The sequence below is a fragment of the Equus przewalskii genome, chromosome 23 (assembly GCF_037783145.1).
Source record: "Equus przewalskii isolate Varuska chromosome 23, EquPr2, whole genome shotgun sequence".
In the NCBI taxonomy this organism is placed as follows: domain Eukaryota; kingdom Metazoa; phylum Chordata; class Mammalia; order Perissodactyla; family Equidae; genus Equus; species Equus przewalskii.
This window is the reverse complement of record NC_091853.1, coordinates 4,107,110-4,124,290: the sequence shown is the minus strand read 5'-3', so window position 1 is coordinate 4,124,290 and position 17,181 is coordinate 4,107,110. Positions and strand designations below refer to the sequence as shown.

Sequence of the window (17,181 nt, the reverse complement as noted above, 5' to 3'; positions counted from 1 at the left end):
AATCTGACCAAGAGAATCTGGAGGGGATTTTCACGGAGGTTGGCATCAAGTTGGTCCTGAAAAGGTAAAGAAGATTTCTGTACATGGAAAGAAAAAATAAGAATTTTCCCACTTAAGGAATCCACCAAAGTTCCTAATAATCACAGCTACCGTTGTCGGAGTTATTCTGTGTACCCAACGCTATTCACATTACATTATATACATTGATTTATTCAACCCTGATAACAATCTCAAGGGTAGATATTATCTTCTCTACTTCACAAATCATAAAAGTAAGGTTCTTGGAAGTTAAGTAGCTTGGCCAAGTGCCTAGGCTGCCTGAGGGCTCTCTGGCTCAAAACCTCTTCCCACTACCCAACCTTACCTTCACGTCACATTTGGGATGTGTTTCATGGTTGTCAATATCATCCTTGTATAAGAACTACATTAACCAATCTATTAATTTCTGTCGTATATTTAAACAATTTTCTTCATGGTATGGAAAAAGACACAGAAACAAGAAGCAGGTAAGCTCTAGCCACGGCATAATGATAAAATAATAAGAATAATTTGTCAGTATTATTATGTTGTTTAATATATATTGAGCTTTACTATCTGCCAGATACCGTTCTGAGTGTTTTACGGGTATTAATGCTGAACTGCTCTCTGAGTAAATACTGTTCTTTCCCTAGCTCGCAGAGATGGGCGCGTCAACACATGTCTACATCGCTGGATTCTAGGCTAGCCTCCTTTCCCTTTTGATTTGTGGAGTTGTGCTTTGTTTTTGTGGGGAGATCATTTTATCTCAAGCGTATTTCATTTAAATCATATCCAAACTTTACTGCTTCTTTGACTGCCTCCTTCCCTGACACCACTCTCACCTTTAAGAAAAGCTCTAGATCTGCCCACCTCAGAATCCAGTCTATTCTTACTGTCCCTGGGCAAATGGATTCCACTGCAATTCAGTGCAGGCTCTGCTGATTGAGCATTCCAAAGGTCCCTAAGTCCCCTCCGGTGTAAAGGGCAGTGACGTGGATTGCATAGGATGGCTGCCGGGCCAGCTTAGAACACATTTAGATGCTTAAAATACCAGTGCAGTCAAAGGCCGGCCTGCCAGATGAACACTGACTGGCAGGAAGAACAGACATTCCAGAGAAAGCTCTGTCTCTCTTCAAGCCCCAGCTCTCATCCGGAATTCACCGCGGTGGTTGGAAAAAACAGCCAAGAGCTTCAAGAGTTTGCATGCTGCAAGAGAAAAGAGAGGAAAGGAAGGGAGTTGGTGGTGCACCTTTTCCTCCCCGAACCTCCAGTCTAGCTGGAGAAAACACACAGCCATGTAACTGGCGGCAGTGCACAGCCACTAACCTCCCTGAGGCCCTTCGTGGCAACCTCCATCCCATTACACATCCTTAGTCCAATCAATCTCCCTCTTCTCTAGACAAGAATTTTACCCCTTCTCCTCCCACCTTAAAGCTCCAACAACGCCTCTCGTTCTCAGCTGATGACATGGCTTCCTATTTCCTACAGAAATTAGACACAATTAGAAAAGGACTGCACATGCTTCCACCTATCAATCTACCAGCAGCTCCTACCTATAAGAGTCGTCTTATCTCCTGTTACAAAGTATGCACTATCCATGGTCCTAGCTGGGGTCAACCCCTCTACTGGTACTCTGGGTCTCACCCCCTTTCACCTTCTCAAGGACTTTGCTCGCTCCAATATTTCATCTCTTTCCTACATAATGAATTTTCCTATCTGGATACAAACATACTTTTTAAAATCTCATTTTAAACCCATCTGTCAATCCCACTTCTGCCTTCAGCTACTACACTATTTCTCTGCTCCTCTGTATACCAGGAGTCATCAGGAGCAGTCTACACACAGTGTCTTCTCTTCCACTCTTTGCACTCTCTCTTTTTATTTCATTTTATTTTTTATTGAGGCCATATTGGTTTATAACATTACGTGAATTTGTAAATCATTATATTTTGACTTCTGTATAGACTGCATCATGTTCACCACCAAAAGTCTAGTTGCCATCCACCCTTGTACACAGGTGCCCTTTTACCCTTTTTGCCCTACCCCTCTTGGTATTCACCAGTCTGTTCTCTGTATCTTTGTGTTTGTTTATCTTCTACATAAGAGTGAAATCATACAATATTTGTCTTTCTCCATCTGACTTATTTCGTTTAGTGTAATACCCTCAAGGTCCATCCATGTTGTCACTAATGGCAAGATTTCATCTTCTTTATGGGTAAGTAGTATTCCATTGTGTACACATACCATCTCTTCTTTATCCATTCATTTGTCAATGGGCACTTGGGTTGCTTCCAAGTATTGGCTATTGTGAATAATGGTGCAATGAACATAGGTGTGCATTTACCTTTTTGAATTACCGTTTCCTTATTCTTTGGATAAATAGGCAGAAGTGAAATAGCTAGATATGATAGTTCTATTTTTCATTTTTTGAGGAATCTCCATATCATTTTCCATAATGGCTGCCCCAGTTTGCATTCCCATCAGCAGTGTACAAGAATTCCCTTTTCTCCACATCCTCTCCAACACTTGTTATTTCTTGTCTTTTTAATAATAGCCACTCTGATGGGCATGAGGTATCTCGTTGTGGTTTTGATTTACATCTCCCTAATATTTAGTGATGTTGAACATCTTTTCACATGCCTACTGGCCATCTGTATATCTTCTTTGGAAAAATGTCTGTTCAGATCCTCTGTCCATTTTTTAATAGGGTTGTTTGTTGTTTTGTTGTTGAGTTATATGAGTTCTTTATATTTTGGATATGGATCCCTTATCAGATATATAGGCACCACACTCTTTCATGTCAGTCTTAGCAGTATCTTTTTGAATATGTCTCTTTAGGTAATGGAAACAAAGGAAAAAATAAACAAATGGGACTACATCAAACTAAAAAGCTTCTGCATGGCAAAGGAAACCATCAACAAGATGAAAAGACAACCTACCAATTGGGAGAAGATATTTTCATTCTCTCTTAGACTCATTCCAATCATTCCTTCCCAACAGGCCTTAAAAACTGCTCTTGTCAAGGTCTTCAATCCCCTCTCCCACTCCCCCAACACACACACTCCTACACATACACACCAACACACAGATAGCCAAATCCAGGGGTTAATTCTCACACTTCATCCTACTTGACCTAACAGCAAAATTTGACCCTGAGGATCACAGTTTTCTTCCTGAAATACTTTTTTTTTCTGGAACATCATTCTTGGTTCTTTATCTACTTCATTGGCTGCTCCCGCTCAGTCTCCTTTGTTGGTTCCTACTTATATCTGCCATCTAAGTGTGCACAGGACTGGGGCTTACCTTCAGATATCTTCAACATCTACACTCACTCCCTTGGTGATCTCCACCAGTTTCATAGATTTAAATACTATGCCTATGTTGACAATTCCCTATTTTATATCTCTAACCTAATATCCCCTCTGAAGATCACCCTTACACATACAACTGCCAGTTAATATCTGCACTTGGATGTTTAATAGTCATTTCAAATTTATCATGACAAAAAATAAACTCTTAATTTCCCATCCTATCCCCAATCCTGCTTCTCCTGTAGTCTTTCCCATTTCAGTAAATGATAACTCCATTCCTCCCGTTGCTCAGGCCAAAATCTTAGAGTAATCTTTGACTCCTCTTCTCCCTAAGATAAACAAATCCCGCCAATTTCTCTCTCAATTTATAGCCAGAACGTGACCACATCTCACTACATTCACTGTTACCACCTCGGTTCTATCCACCATTATCTCTTTCCTGCATTACTGTAAAATTGTCCGATTAATCTCTTTTCCCATCCTTGTTCACTTACAGTCTATTCTCTAATCAGCAGAGTGACCTTCTCAAATGTAAGTCAGGTTGTGTCACTCCTCTGCTCAAAGCTTCCATGCTTCTCATGTCACTCAGAGTAAAATCCAAAATCCTTACCATTGGCAGGGGGACAGCAGGGTGGACTGAGTTTTTCTGTGTGATAGCCCGACTTGAAAGAACAGAATTGACGGGTATTCTCCCATTTGTTCAGGCCAAAACCTTGGAACTGCTTTTGACTCCCATCTTTCTCTCACACTTAGTCTCCACTCCACCTGCAAATCCTCTCAACTCTACAGTTAAAACATCCCCAGAACCTGACCATTTTTCACCACTTACATTGCTACCATATTAGCTCAAGCCACCATTATACCTCATACATACTATTCTAATGGTATTCTAATTGTTCTCCCTGCCTTCATACTTGCATCTTTCAGCATGACCTTGATGAAGCATACGTTATATTATGTCACTTCTCTGTTCATAATTCTCCAACAGCTTCTGACCTGAGAGAAAAATACAAGCTCTTCACTATAGATCAAGTAGCCTGTAGGTTTGGTGATATGGAGATAACCATGATAAGAGTAGTTTCAAGGAAGTAATGGGCAGAAACCATATGAGTTCAAGAGTTAATCAGAGGTGATAAAACGGGAACAACCAGTAGAAACTGCTATTTTGAGAAATGTGGCTGAAACAGAAGGAAAAAAAAACAGGATAGTAGATGCAGGTGGGTTAGGCTTGAGTGGGAATTCTTCCATAAGATAGAATAGATGTGAGCCTACTTTCATGCTAAGCGTAGTGACTAGAAAGGAAGAGGTGAAGAAGCAGTAGAGAGAGACAGTGAATAGCCCCAGGTGGAAGGGAAGGAGATGGTTGGAGGCTTGGTTGAAAAAGACGCTTCAAACAGGAGGTAGGACATACATTCTAATGAGACAGAAAAGGAGAAAAGAATTGGTTCTATGCAGATAAGCTTGTAGGTGGCAGGGATAGAAGCCAAAGGTAACAAAGTGATCCATATGATTTGAAAGTTTCACTAATATTGATCATACTTGTCAAATAAGCTAATATATTTTAAAATCAATATCAAATTCTTACCAATTAAATTAAGACAAAATTCAAATCTGGATGGATTTTCCTTTAAAAACATAGTTTTCAATATTATAGCTCTGGTGCACATATTCCAATTTGATGTCGGATCTTTATTACAACGAGGAATATCAGTGTTTCCAAAATGGTGGTTTGTGAAACCCCAAGAGTTCAAAACTGGGTTCCAGTGAGTTCATTTGATTAAAAACAATAACGCCATTTGTTTCCATTGCTATTTTGAAAGATTGATCAGTAAAATAATTATTTAAACTTTTTTCATCACAAAATGGAAGCTTAAGAATGCCCAAGTAATATTAAAAGAGATCATATGGCAGTGAGTGGCATTCAGATAAGCATGCTGGTGACTCAGTCAGTTCATCGCTCAGCTGAACAAGACTAAGCGTGGAGGTTTTCACTCGTACATAGATTTACATCTGTTCCTCCTTAGTCATGTTTTATTTGACATACACATAATTAACCTATAACCATAATTAACCATCATGAAGACAGATGAAGTCATGTTGCTGTTGAAATATAGGATGTTACTAGGGAGCATAAGGAATTATAAGAAGTTCTCAAGTTTGCCCCAAGATGCCCTTTACCAGATACATGTTGAATGCATTTGGTCAAAATCCTCTTGTATCCTCTGTCTCGCCAAGTGGTACACCATCCATTCAGTCCTTAGACACAGAAACCTTTGAATCTTCTTATTCTTTTCTCTCTCTCAAGTTGGGAAAAGAGCATCAACTTTCTTCTTAAAAAGGAGATATACGTAATTGTACACACTTCTAAAAAACAATCATAAAGCCACAAAATATACAAGAGTCAAACAAGGAACATACAGTAATCTCGTTTTGACAATTCAGAGGACATTTGAGATTTCATAATAGAATCACCAGATTGAAGATGCTCAAAAAATGTCTGCTGGACAGAATTCTCTGGATGACAGAATGGCGCACAAGTACTGTCACAAATTTCCTAAGACAATTCTTCTGTCCCATTTCAAAATGAAAATTAAAATTCTTGCTGAAACCATACATCCTTACTTATAACAATGCTTAATTCATTTCTATTTCAACTCTGGGTACTTAGTTTTGGAGTTTAAGGATTGCAAGTCTCTGTTTTTAGCACTGACCTGTGGAAGAGAAATACAAGATGCTTCTTTTCCCAACTTGTAAGGTCCATTTCAAGTTCTGCCTCCTCTACAGAGACTTCTGGGCAGTGGAACTCCGATAGATGCGTAACAACCAGCTCTCCTGAAGAGTGAGTGGAGGAGGAACGCTGATTTATAGTGTTTGCCAATTTTCATGGTGTAAATACTCCCACCATGGCCAATTTGAAACTACCAATGGTTTAACAACTAGCTCACAATATTGCTGTACGTTTAACAATTAGCTTAAGAGCAAGTTTAAGCTAACTCCACCATACGACGCTCCCAGGTAACACTGGTCCACAGAGACCTCTTGCTTATCCGAGCTCTGAAGCACTCAAGGCCTGCTCTTGCCCCACAGCAATCCCCCTTTCATACCTAACAGTCACCGCCTCATATTCTGACACGGTCGGAACTTACCTGAGCCCTGTGCTCCTGGAAAATAACAAAGGTAAGAAATTCCCCCCGTCCTTTCAGTTCTGAGACATCTCCTACGCCTTTTGGTTTCCAAAATTGTTAACTTCAAAGGCCCACCTTCCCTCCAATAGTCTGAATGTTCTGAGATAAGACCCGTCCTCATGATGTCATTTGTTTGCCTCTGTACCACCACGGGGTCTCCTTCCTTTACCTTGAGACATTGCTCATTCATGAATTTCTCCCTGTTACAATAGTCTCAATTAAATCATCTCCTTAATTGTCTGGTGTATTTCGTCTTTCACCACTCTTTGTTGTCAGTTTACTGGTACCCTGAAACCTCCCCCACCTCCCCGATGGATTGTCCTATGAGAACCGTTAACCATCTATCTCTTGGGCTGCGCCTCAGGAGCAGGAAAACCCAAGCCCCTCCACAGCAGCCCCAGCCTTTAGTTACCCCCGCAGCATTGCTTGTTCTGATGAAAGAGAGGTCTCCAGGTGCGAGAGTGGAAACAGCTCCAGGCCTGAACTGCAGTCCATGGGCAATCCTTCTTTCCCACGTACTAGGATCTCTCTCTCACCTGGTACAGCTCCACTGGCCAGCAATCATGGTGTTATGGGGGAGCGGGGATGAAGACCCGCACTTCCTCCTTACCAACACCCCTCCTATAATGCCTTCACCTATAAACTCACAAGCTCAGCCCCTGAGGCAATGTCTGGATTTGCTATAGGCTGGTCAGCCTGGTATCGCCTCTGTCCCAGAGCAGCCCCTCTGTGGCACTACCAGAGTCTTGCCCTGAGAGCTTACTAGAAAGGCAAGATCTAAGGTCCCAGATATACCAAAATGGAACCTGCATTTTAACAACATTCCAAGTGATTTATTTGCACATTCCAGTTTCAGGAGGTAGCTGCTGCGCAGTGTGGCAGAGGAAATACAGTGTGCAGTGGAGGGGCTCCTAATCCACTTTGAGGGGTCTCAAGTCAAGTTTCCACAAGAAGTGACATCTAAGCTGGGGCCTTAAAACCCACACCCAGTTGCCGGCAACTTCAGTGGGAACAGAATAATTGCAGCAGGGCCTGCTGACCCTTCCCTGCTTTCTTGCCTCCCCTTGCCCCTGCCCTCTGGCTCTCTGGAGCCACACTCTGCTCCCTGGCTCCATGCCTGGCACTCTCAGGCACTCCTCACATCATCCCAGTCAGGAGAAAACCCCTTTGGCCCAGTGAATTCTTGCTCTTAGAATGGCTTTTACCCCTGGTGGAGAGCAAGTGCCTCTTTTGGAAGGATTTTTCTCTACGTGTCGCTTGGATGGAGGATGGCTGATGGCTTGATGAATTGTATGCTGAACTCTGACTTTCAGGCACTAAAAATACACTGTGCACATGCCAGAAGAGCTAAATTTAGCAGCGCTGGCATGGGGTGGGGAGTGGCTTTCGGGGGCTCTCCTGGGACTGAATGGAAACAGCCCTGAGTGATGCCCCGGCAGCTGCTGCAGCCTAGGATTAATTTATTATTCCTGTCAGGGAAGGGGGTGCGCTGGAAATCTCATCCTAGGCTCATTTGTTTGTTAGAGGGGTTTGTTGAGAGAGTCATTTTTCTGTTTAAAAAACAACAACAACAACAAATGCAGATCGGGGAGGTGTCTGCCTGCCTCTATCTGATTCATCTTCTCCCATCTTTGGGTCGTAGCATGGTGCTGTCCTCCTCGGGCTGAGTGCTGGTCTCCTGCTGGGTTGGTTCTAATTCTGTCCCACGCTGCCCTAGATGTTCCCTGTTTAGTGAGATGAGAAAGCTCTAATTACTTAGATTGGAGGTCAGAAGGAGAGTGGATCTCTAATGCTGCCAAATTGCAATACCCCACGAGCCCTTTCCGGTTAAAAATCCCAGTGGCCCAGCGTACTTTGAGGAAAGCCACTCAGCTGCTCATCTTTGTTCAGGTTGGGACGAAGGGAGGAGGCAACCAGGTCCCTCGGTGCTGCCTCCCCTCCAGCAGCGTGAAAGAGAGCTGGAGGACAGCGCTTGGCCTCTCCTGGCAGAAAGCAGGCAAGTCGATGCAGGCGAGTGTCAGCTCAAGACACAAAGTGTGTCTTCTGGCCCTCTACCCTCTGTCCCCCACCTCCACCCCAGTTGGCCACCTGCAGACAGAGAAGCCACAATAAACATCCATTTGCCATTTTCCCCTTCATTATCAAGAATCCGTGTTCCTCTCCTACAGTAAGATAGAGCTCGTCTGCACTTTGGTGGCCATCTTTGGGTAAAGACAACGGGAAACAGACTCCCCCTACAATTAGGTCCCATTAATTGGACTTAATTATGTTGCCCAAGTAAGAAAAAGAGAAAGCAAAGCCATCTCATTCCTGCCTATGAATAAATCATATTCGATTGATTCCACAGTGTCTTCCTTCACTTCTCCCTGATTCCCCAAACTCAGGAGGAGTCGGAGAACACTGTGGGAGATGCACCATATCACCCAGCATCACAACTGAGAACCACTCACTCTGCCATTTCTCTCTCACTTACCTTCCTCCCTGTGGTGCTCTAAGAAACTGGCTGGTCTCACTTCCAAAAAATGGAGACAGGGAAGAGATTGGCCCCTTGATTATTTAAATGTTCTCATGCTCAGCAGTTTGCAGACCATACTCAAAGTGACTGTAATTTAGGGAGCTCCCAAACCAGGCTTTGAGAAACACAGCTGACTGCCTTCTAGGAACTAAGGGCAAACGCAGCATTGAGTTCCTGGAAAAAACTTTCCAAGGAGTCTTAATCCTTCTAATTCTGGGTATTTCTACTAGCCCATGAGTATGTCCAAAGTGGCTGGAAAAAAGTCTCCCACTTCATGGAGACTGAATATGTTACCACACAAAATTGGGGTTCTCTCGCCCAATGCATATAAAAAAAGACAATTAACTATGGCAGCTTTGGGGAAAAGAAATCAGCTCTATTCTGCAAGATTAATCTTCAGGGGAACAGAAGGCAAGTGCCCTCAGATCTGATTCTCTGATTAAGGATTTGGGGTGAAATTAAAGAGGTTAGGCACATGGAAACGCTGGCAAGACAGGTTTTGATGGGTGGGCTTCAAGCATTTACGGTAAGGTTCTGCACATTCAGGATGAAGTTATAAACATGTATGATGAGGTTGTAAACACTTACGGTAAGGTGGGGAAGGAGTTTTAACACTAGATCTTCCAGAATGACAAACCCCTTGCTTCTGATGAAAGTGTGACTTTTAAGCTCTGGTCAGGTCCTGGCCCTTTGATTCCATGAGAAGGGGAATCCTTGGTTCCACAGTCATTTCAGGTCAAGTTTCCTTTTTCTGCACATGCTCTGGCTGGGTGACTTGCAATTTTTCTAAAAGACAATTTCTTAATTACTCTGTTGATAAGATGGAGTCAGTTGAACTGGTCCTGGAGGGCTCACGATTACAAATATGTTAATATAAATATGGTTCCCGGACTTATGATAGACAGTGCTGGAGAAGCCAGGAAGTCAGAGGAGGGAGCTCTCCTATTTTGCGGCCCAATGGCTTAGTGTTGATCAAACCACCATGGGCCTAGACCCTCCCTTCCTCTACCCTTCCCAACTTCAGGGTTCCTATCCCACTCCCTGGGAGACCTGAGGCATGACTTCTTGTTCAAGCCTGCAGCACCTCCGGAAGAGGAGTCATCAGGCCATAGAATCTCTCTGATGAGCCTGATAGCAAAAAGCAGCCTCTGGTACCAGGTATCCTGGTATCAGTTATCAACACTAAACAGTCTCACATTTGAAGGAGGGTGGTCTTGATCCTGGGAACCCAAGGGGTTTGCTAAGGTAGCATCACAAATGTAGTCACCTCATTTTATATAATGAACTCACAAGTGTCAATGCTTCTCACAAATAAACCTCCCCTCTTTCCAACTTAAAAGGTATTTTATCATTTGATTCATCTTTAAACATCAGGGACTCTACTGGGTGTCCTTTCAGGGAAGACCTGGGCACAGGCTAGCAGACTCTGGGAACTATCTGATTCTATAGGCTGTGCATCTTCAACTGTTTTCATTCACTAGGCAATTTGACAGCTCTGTAGGAATGCAAGTTAAGTTTCAGAAAACTGATAGTAAAGCAAATGATTCTTTCCTATAAAAATGCAAATGTATCTTTCTGGTAGAGATCTGATTGATTTCCATCCTGTAAAAAAGTTGACTCTAAATATTATACTTTGCAAACATCGCGCTATAGGCTATTAACGGGTTTTGTATCCATTAGCAAATTCATCTCTACATTCCTGGTTGTGTGTGTGTGTTCTTCAAATTCTCCTTTGAACAGATGTTAGCATCTTACTCATTCCCTAATTAAGGGGTTAAATAAAACGTTTGAAGTTTATGCGTTTTTGTATTTGTATGTGAGTCATAATTTTTACCTTTTTGAAAATTGCTCTTTAGCATGACTTTTTAATTTAATGTTGAGAGCTATTACATCATATTAATAATCATTCCCTATATCAACTTTAGTTTCCATTTTCTTAAAGGTAAAGTGGCAAAAGAAGAAAAAGTTATCTCCCCATATTAGATTTAATTCTGAGGTGCAGAATGTTAGCACAGAGGGCTCTTCTGTTATTTCCTAACTCCTTATAAGTAAAGGAAGGAGATAGTCACGTGTATTTGTATTTATTTCCCAGGTACTTCTAAGAACGTTGTTTAATTTATACCTCACGGCAACCTTGAGATGAAATTATTATTGTTATTATCATTATTATAAAAAACTTACTCTGTGCTAGCCACTGTCTTAAGCTCTCTGCATATTTTAACATATTTAATCCTCACAGCAACCCTATGATGTAGGTGCTGTTATTATCCCCATTTTCCAGATGAAGAAACTGAGCCACTGGGAGGTTTAGCAACTTAGCCACGATCACACAGCTAATAAGTGTTGGGTTCTGTATTCACACCCAGGCAGGGTCACTTCAGAGCCTGTGCTCTTAACCACGTTTTATTTAAGTCCCATTTCACAGACGAGAAAACTGACAGCGAGTGAAGTTACTTGCCCAACAACCCAAAGCAAGTAAATGGCAGTGCCAAGACCTCTACCCAGGTCCATCTGCTTTTCAAAGCCAGCTTTCCCTCCCAGAGCACAGAGAGATGAATATATGGACACTGGATAGAAGCTGAAATGTACGATTGGCTTTAGGCCTATGGACAACCCGATCAGATTGGCAGAGATCAGACAAAATGACCCCCATCTTGCTCCTCCAAAGCAGAAAATCAGCTGGAAGGACAGAGGTGTTAGGTATGTGAATCTACAAAAAAAACATGTAGCCTTTGCATCTCCCTCCAGGTTTTCAGGTACCATCTTGGGCTGTATTACTTATTTATCTGGGCCATTGTCCTATTTCTTACCATTATCCTGCTAGACCCAGAGGGCAGGAATATGCCCTGAAAAAGCCCAGCCTTGTTCCTTGTGCAGAATAAGTTCAAATAAATATTGTGGGATTGCAACCACCTGATTGGTGCACCACGCAGCCGCCTACTCGGCTGAGACGTAGAGCATCCCCAGCGGGACGACTCCAGCAGAGGCTTCTGCTGCTTACCAGGGGCTGGGTGGGCAGCTGTGCGCTGCGGCTTCGCTTCGGAGAGCCAAAGATGGGGTGAAATTATAAGGAAGACAGAATTTAGGGGAGAGGCCCATAGGAGAAACCCTGCTGCTAATCAGTTACAGGAGCCTGCCGCTTTAATTCCTGCCGCCTATGAAGCAGCTCCAAGGCCGCTGGCCTTTGCCTCTCCCCTCTGCCTCCTCAGCTCCCTCCCACACTGCACACCCCCACCTATTGTCACAAGCAAGCCCCAATAAGGCAGCTTTCCCCACCATCCCCAGCCCTACCCCCTGAGCATTGCCAAATTAGGGCTTTGCGCCCCAGCACCGCCGCTAGAAGCTCCTCTGCTCCCTCCTCCGCCCCTGCTGCTGGCTCTGCACTGCAGGGTTTCAGTCACCGCGGCACCTCCACGCGCAGCTCTGCGGCCGAGCCTGCACTGCGGCGCCTGCCCGGCCAGCTCTCCCTGCCCCCGCACCTCGCCGCATTCCTTTCTCCACTCCGCGGCCGCCTGCGGCTTACATAAGCCCGGCGCACGCACGCAGTGAATCGGTCTTCTCCGTCGTCCAAGCTCCCGCGAGACAGCAAAAGCTGAAATGCTGCTAGATTGTCCTCTCCCCCCCGGAGCTGTCAGTCACGCCCCGAAACAACAAATCCAGCTGCAGAAACAAATACCCTGTGACCGGTCAGAAAGGCACCCTTATCTAACCGTGGACAGAGAACTCTCTTTCCTAAGAAAAGAGGAACACTTGAGACACGCCATCTGAGCAAGTGCCTGAACGTCTGTGCTTAGCATAGCGCCTCCTCTGACCTGCTAGGACAACCTGCCCTCTCTGGTGGGCCGGGGAAAGCCAGCCAAAGCCAGCCGACCCGCTTTGCCAAGAGAAATGAAGGACAAACTGGTCCGTGCTGGATCTACTCAGTTAACTCATAGACTGATTGACGTTGTAGGTAATTGCTCCCTGCCTGGCTTTGCTAAAATGTTCTACCCCAGGAACATTAAGAATTCTCCCTGGGGCAATGGGATAGTCCTAATTTCCTGCTGGCATGAGTGAGCGGCACCAACACCTCTTCCTGTCACCTCTGACCAGCCACAGCCACTCTCTTCCACTCCTAGGAGCCTCTCCAGTCTCACACCAGGAAGCCCAGGCCCCAGAAAATCTGCCCTTCACCTTTGTGGGGACTGTCCTTGTCCTACAGAGCAAAAGGCCACTGCTCCGCCTTTGTTAGATGTAGATGGAGCCACAGAACGTCTTTCCAGCCAGGGCAATGCGTTTTGCAGAGTCTGACTCATCACCCCACGAAGCAGGGAGAGGGAACGCCTTCCGATCAAGATCAACTCCACCATACCTGAGCCACGCAGGCCCATCTCCCTCTGCCTCGGGTGATCCCAGGGGATGTCTGTTTGCTATTAACAAGCCCCTGTGGCAGCAGGATCAACTTGCAAAAATTAGTCCTAAATATAGGAATGGAAGAGGCAGGATTCAGGGAGAGCGGCTGGTGCAGGAAATCCGGACCACTCGAGTTTGCCCCGGATCAAAGGGAGAACACGGCACTTTCAGCTGGGACAGTCCGGGGTGGACTGGGACAAGCTGGTCACCCAAGGTAGGGTTGGGGGATGGTAAAGCAATTTTTTATTGGCAACTAAGGCTCTGGACTGAAAGGAATTCTTTTCCTTCCCAAAAGTATATGAGAGAATATTTGCTCCCTGAAGAGTGGCGAGGAAGAGGACATCTCTTCATGAACCTTCTGCAAATGTGATAAACAGAAACTGGCTTGGGAATGTAAACAGGACAGAATTCTGGGAGAAGGTGTCAGGAAATCTAATGGGCTAATGACGTTGAGGACGTTTAATCTTCAGCTATGCCTTGTGTATGCCAGTTGGAGTGGCATAAGCCATAAAAAAAGACTCCATATCCAGGATGGCAGGACGGCGTCCCCATCCTTCACCCCTGGCTGTACCCACTACACACTGCCCCCCACCCCACCCCCAACTTAAACTTAGAATAGTAACAGCCGTCTTCCACATGGCATTTTCTGGGCATCGGATGTGGGTCTCTTGGAAGTGGGCAGCTAAGCATAGTGGGAGGGGCCTGGCCTAGATGTCAGGGCACCTGAGTTCTATTTTCATCTTATCCCTTGTGGCTGTATGACTTTGGGCAAGCACCTAACCTTCCCTCAACTGTAAAATGGAGAAAACCATTCCCACCCTCCTTTCTCCCTCCACTGTTGTGAGGATTAAATGAGGTGACTGGGGCCTTGGGCTTCCAGTGACTCTGAAAGACTTAGACCTTGATAAACAATGCCCAGGATGTCTTAAGTCCTAGTTTCCTAGGCTAACCAACTTTTTGCCCCCTGGTTTGGGAATCATCAGTTCCCCTCCACTTGATTTTTGTGCATCTTCTTCTTGTGCATCGTCATGGTCTTGAATAGAGTACCTTGAACTCTGAAGGTGTAAGTTATATCTCTTTCAGGCGTGTTTTGACTAATTTACGCACCTTTAACAATGGTTCTGTCGGAAGGTCAGATACCCAAAGTTAGGGGTGGGCTGGAGGCCAGTCATAACCAGAGGCTAAAAGCCTATGGCAACCACTTGGGTTGGGAGCACCTGAAGATCCAAGGACCTTGGAAGAATTTCCAGGGTTTGAGTCCCTAAAAGATCAGCATTTGAACCTGGAGGGGGAAGTCTGAGGGTTTGTGTGGGAGAGTTGTCGCTGCAGCTGACTACATGGATGCTCTAAATTTCAAGTTCATCATCATCAAAGCAGGGGTGGAAGCAGGGGGTATGAAGGAAATGGTAAATATTCTGCCTAGTTCATGGGGCTATGAGGATTAAATGAGATATTATGACAATCTTTTGTAAACTATAAAATCTAATACCATTTAAATGTGAAGGACCAAAGTAACAGATGTTTTTTGTGTGGTAAAATATATGTAACAAAATTTGTAACTTTAGATGTACAATTCAGTGGCGTTAATTACATTCACAACATTATGCAACCATTACCACTTTTTTTTTCCATAACTTTCATCACCCCAAACAGAAACTTTGTGCCCACTGAAACAGTAACACCCATTCGCACACCCCCTCAGCCCCTGGCAACCTCGGGTTATCTCATGGGGTTTACTTTCTGGCTCCATGAATTTGCCTCTTCTAGATATTTCATATAAGTGGAATCATACAATATTTGTCCTATTGTGTCTGACTTATTTCATGTAACATCATGTTTTCAAGGTTCATCATGTTGTAGCATGTATCAGAATTTTATTCCTATAAAGCTGAAGAATATTCCACTGTAGTAGATACTACATTTTTTTATCCATGCAACTGTTGCCGGACACTTGGGTTGTTTCCACCTTTGCCTGTTGTGAATAATGCTGCTATGAACATTGGCATATGAGTATCTGTTGAGTCCTTGTTTTCAATTCTTTTTTCAGAGTAGAACTGCTGAGCCATCTACTAATTTTTGTTTAGCTCTTTGAGGAACTGACAAACTGTTTTCCACAGGGGCTGCTCCCTTTTACATTCCCATGAGCCATGTATGAGGGTTCCAATTACTGCACATCATTGTCAACACTTGTTACTTTCTGGGGTTTTTTTATCATAGCCATCCTGGTGGATGTGAAGTAGTATATAGACTTTTTCAAGGCACATGCAATTCTCAGACAAAAACTGTCAATCAATACATGTACATGAATTGAGCATCAACTATATACAATTAGAAATTATTTCTTGAGTAGAGTACACTGCATGTATATGTGGTTTGGGAGAAGGATGAGAATGCTGGAAATAAAGACGGACACAAAATTAAATAGAGACATTTGGCCCAACCAATTGGTCAGCAGAAAGACCATTTGCCAAGTGGTTATGGATGATAAGAAAAGACTGAAGATTCTGGGATCCATTGCTCAAGCTAATACCTGTTCTTTGTTTAATTTTGCTAATCCACAAAACTTATATCACCGTCTTTATATCGCCAGTAATTTATGAAATTATGTTATCATGATTTCTGGCTCTTGTGCACTCGACGAGGGGTACAACATGTATACACTACCATGCTGAAATCCTGCCTCTCTAAGTTGCCCTGAGTCTACTGATGTGTAGCTTTCCATTAAAGCCCCTTGGCCTGTCCAAATCAGGTTTTTTAAATTTGGATGATGCTTGACCCAGAGAACTGCTGCCTTTCTTCCTTCTCCCTTAGTTTCTTTTTTTGCTTCCTGATGTTTCAGCACATATTCATTTTTCTTTGTCAAGGAAAGGATATGAAGCAAACTTCCAGCCTCACTTGAAGTTTCCTTGAGCGTTTCCTCTCAGATCAGTTGATCTCCAGACAGAGAGGCTGGGCCGGGAAAGAGAGCAAAGCATGAGGAGTTACAGCCATTTGACATCCAAAGTGAATTCGAAGCATCTCTGAAACTATAGTCGGTGTCAAAGGAAAAGCAGACTATAACTAAAAGAAAGAAAAACAACAGGCTAGTCTCCACAGCGCTGTGTTTTCTGTGTAAAGGAGGAACACAGGCATTCCAGGAAATCAGCAATGTGTGAGTCATTTAAGAGCAAACCTCATATCTCATGATTGTGTGCCTCCGGGACACCGACTGCCATTTGTTCCTTGGTGTCTGTTCTTTACTTAATCCATCTGATTTTTAGCTGGAAAATGATCACTTGGAAAAAAGACTGCATTTCCCACCCTCCCTTGCAGCTGAATTTGGCTGTCTGGGCAACCAGCTGTACGAGGAAGAGACGTGCAGCTTCTGCAAAGTGTCTTCTGGAAAGAGCAGCGTAGCTCCTGGGCCCTTCTCTCCTTCCTGCTGGATGGAATGTGGATGCAAACTTGGGAACGGAAAATGGCAAGAACCTGGTTTCATGGATCTCACACCAGCCTTGGCCTGCTTAACTCCTAATTTTGTTGATATGAGAAAGAGAAAAAAAATCTATCTGGTTTCAACCACTGGTATTTGGATTTTTGGTCACTCACAGCTGAGCCTACTCCTTAGTGATACACCCCTTTAACCTCTGAAAGAACAACTTGCATTCAATCAACAGCTACAGTTGCCAGAATTACCATCGACCAAACAAACATGTTGGGGTGTTACTTTCCTCACATTTTTGGAAGGTTTGGTGTCTTGGAGTCACAAGGATATATGTGA

General features: G+C 43.8%; 1 long non-coding RNA gene across 5 annotated transcripts; it reads right to left on the bottom strand.

Annotated features, from left to right (window-relative positions):
• Positions 1 to 438: 438 nt before the first annotated feature.
• LOC103565730 (uncharacterized) lies at positions 439 to 12,659 on the bottom strand. Of its 5 annotated transcripts, XR_011531981.1 has the most exons (7): positions 12,321 to 12,498; positions 9,618 to 9,815; positions 8,368 to 8,496; positions 8,119 to 8,238; positions 6,041 to 6,161; positions 5,508 to 5,693; positions 439 to 1,224 (listed from the first exon to the last, which is right to left on the bottom strand). It is a non-coding gene; the product is annotated as an uncharacterized lncRNA (long non-coding RNA). The 5 variants fall into 5 exon arrangements; XR_548355.2 differs by lacking the exons at positions 8,368 to 8,496; positions 12,321 to 12,498 and adding an exon at positions 12,509 to 12,659; XR_011531980.1 differs by lacking the exons at positions 8,368 to 8,496; positions 12,321 to 12,498 and adding an exon at positions 12,553 to 12,613.
• Positions 12,660 to 17,181: the final 4,522 nt, after the last annotated feature.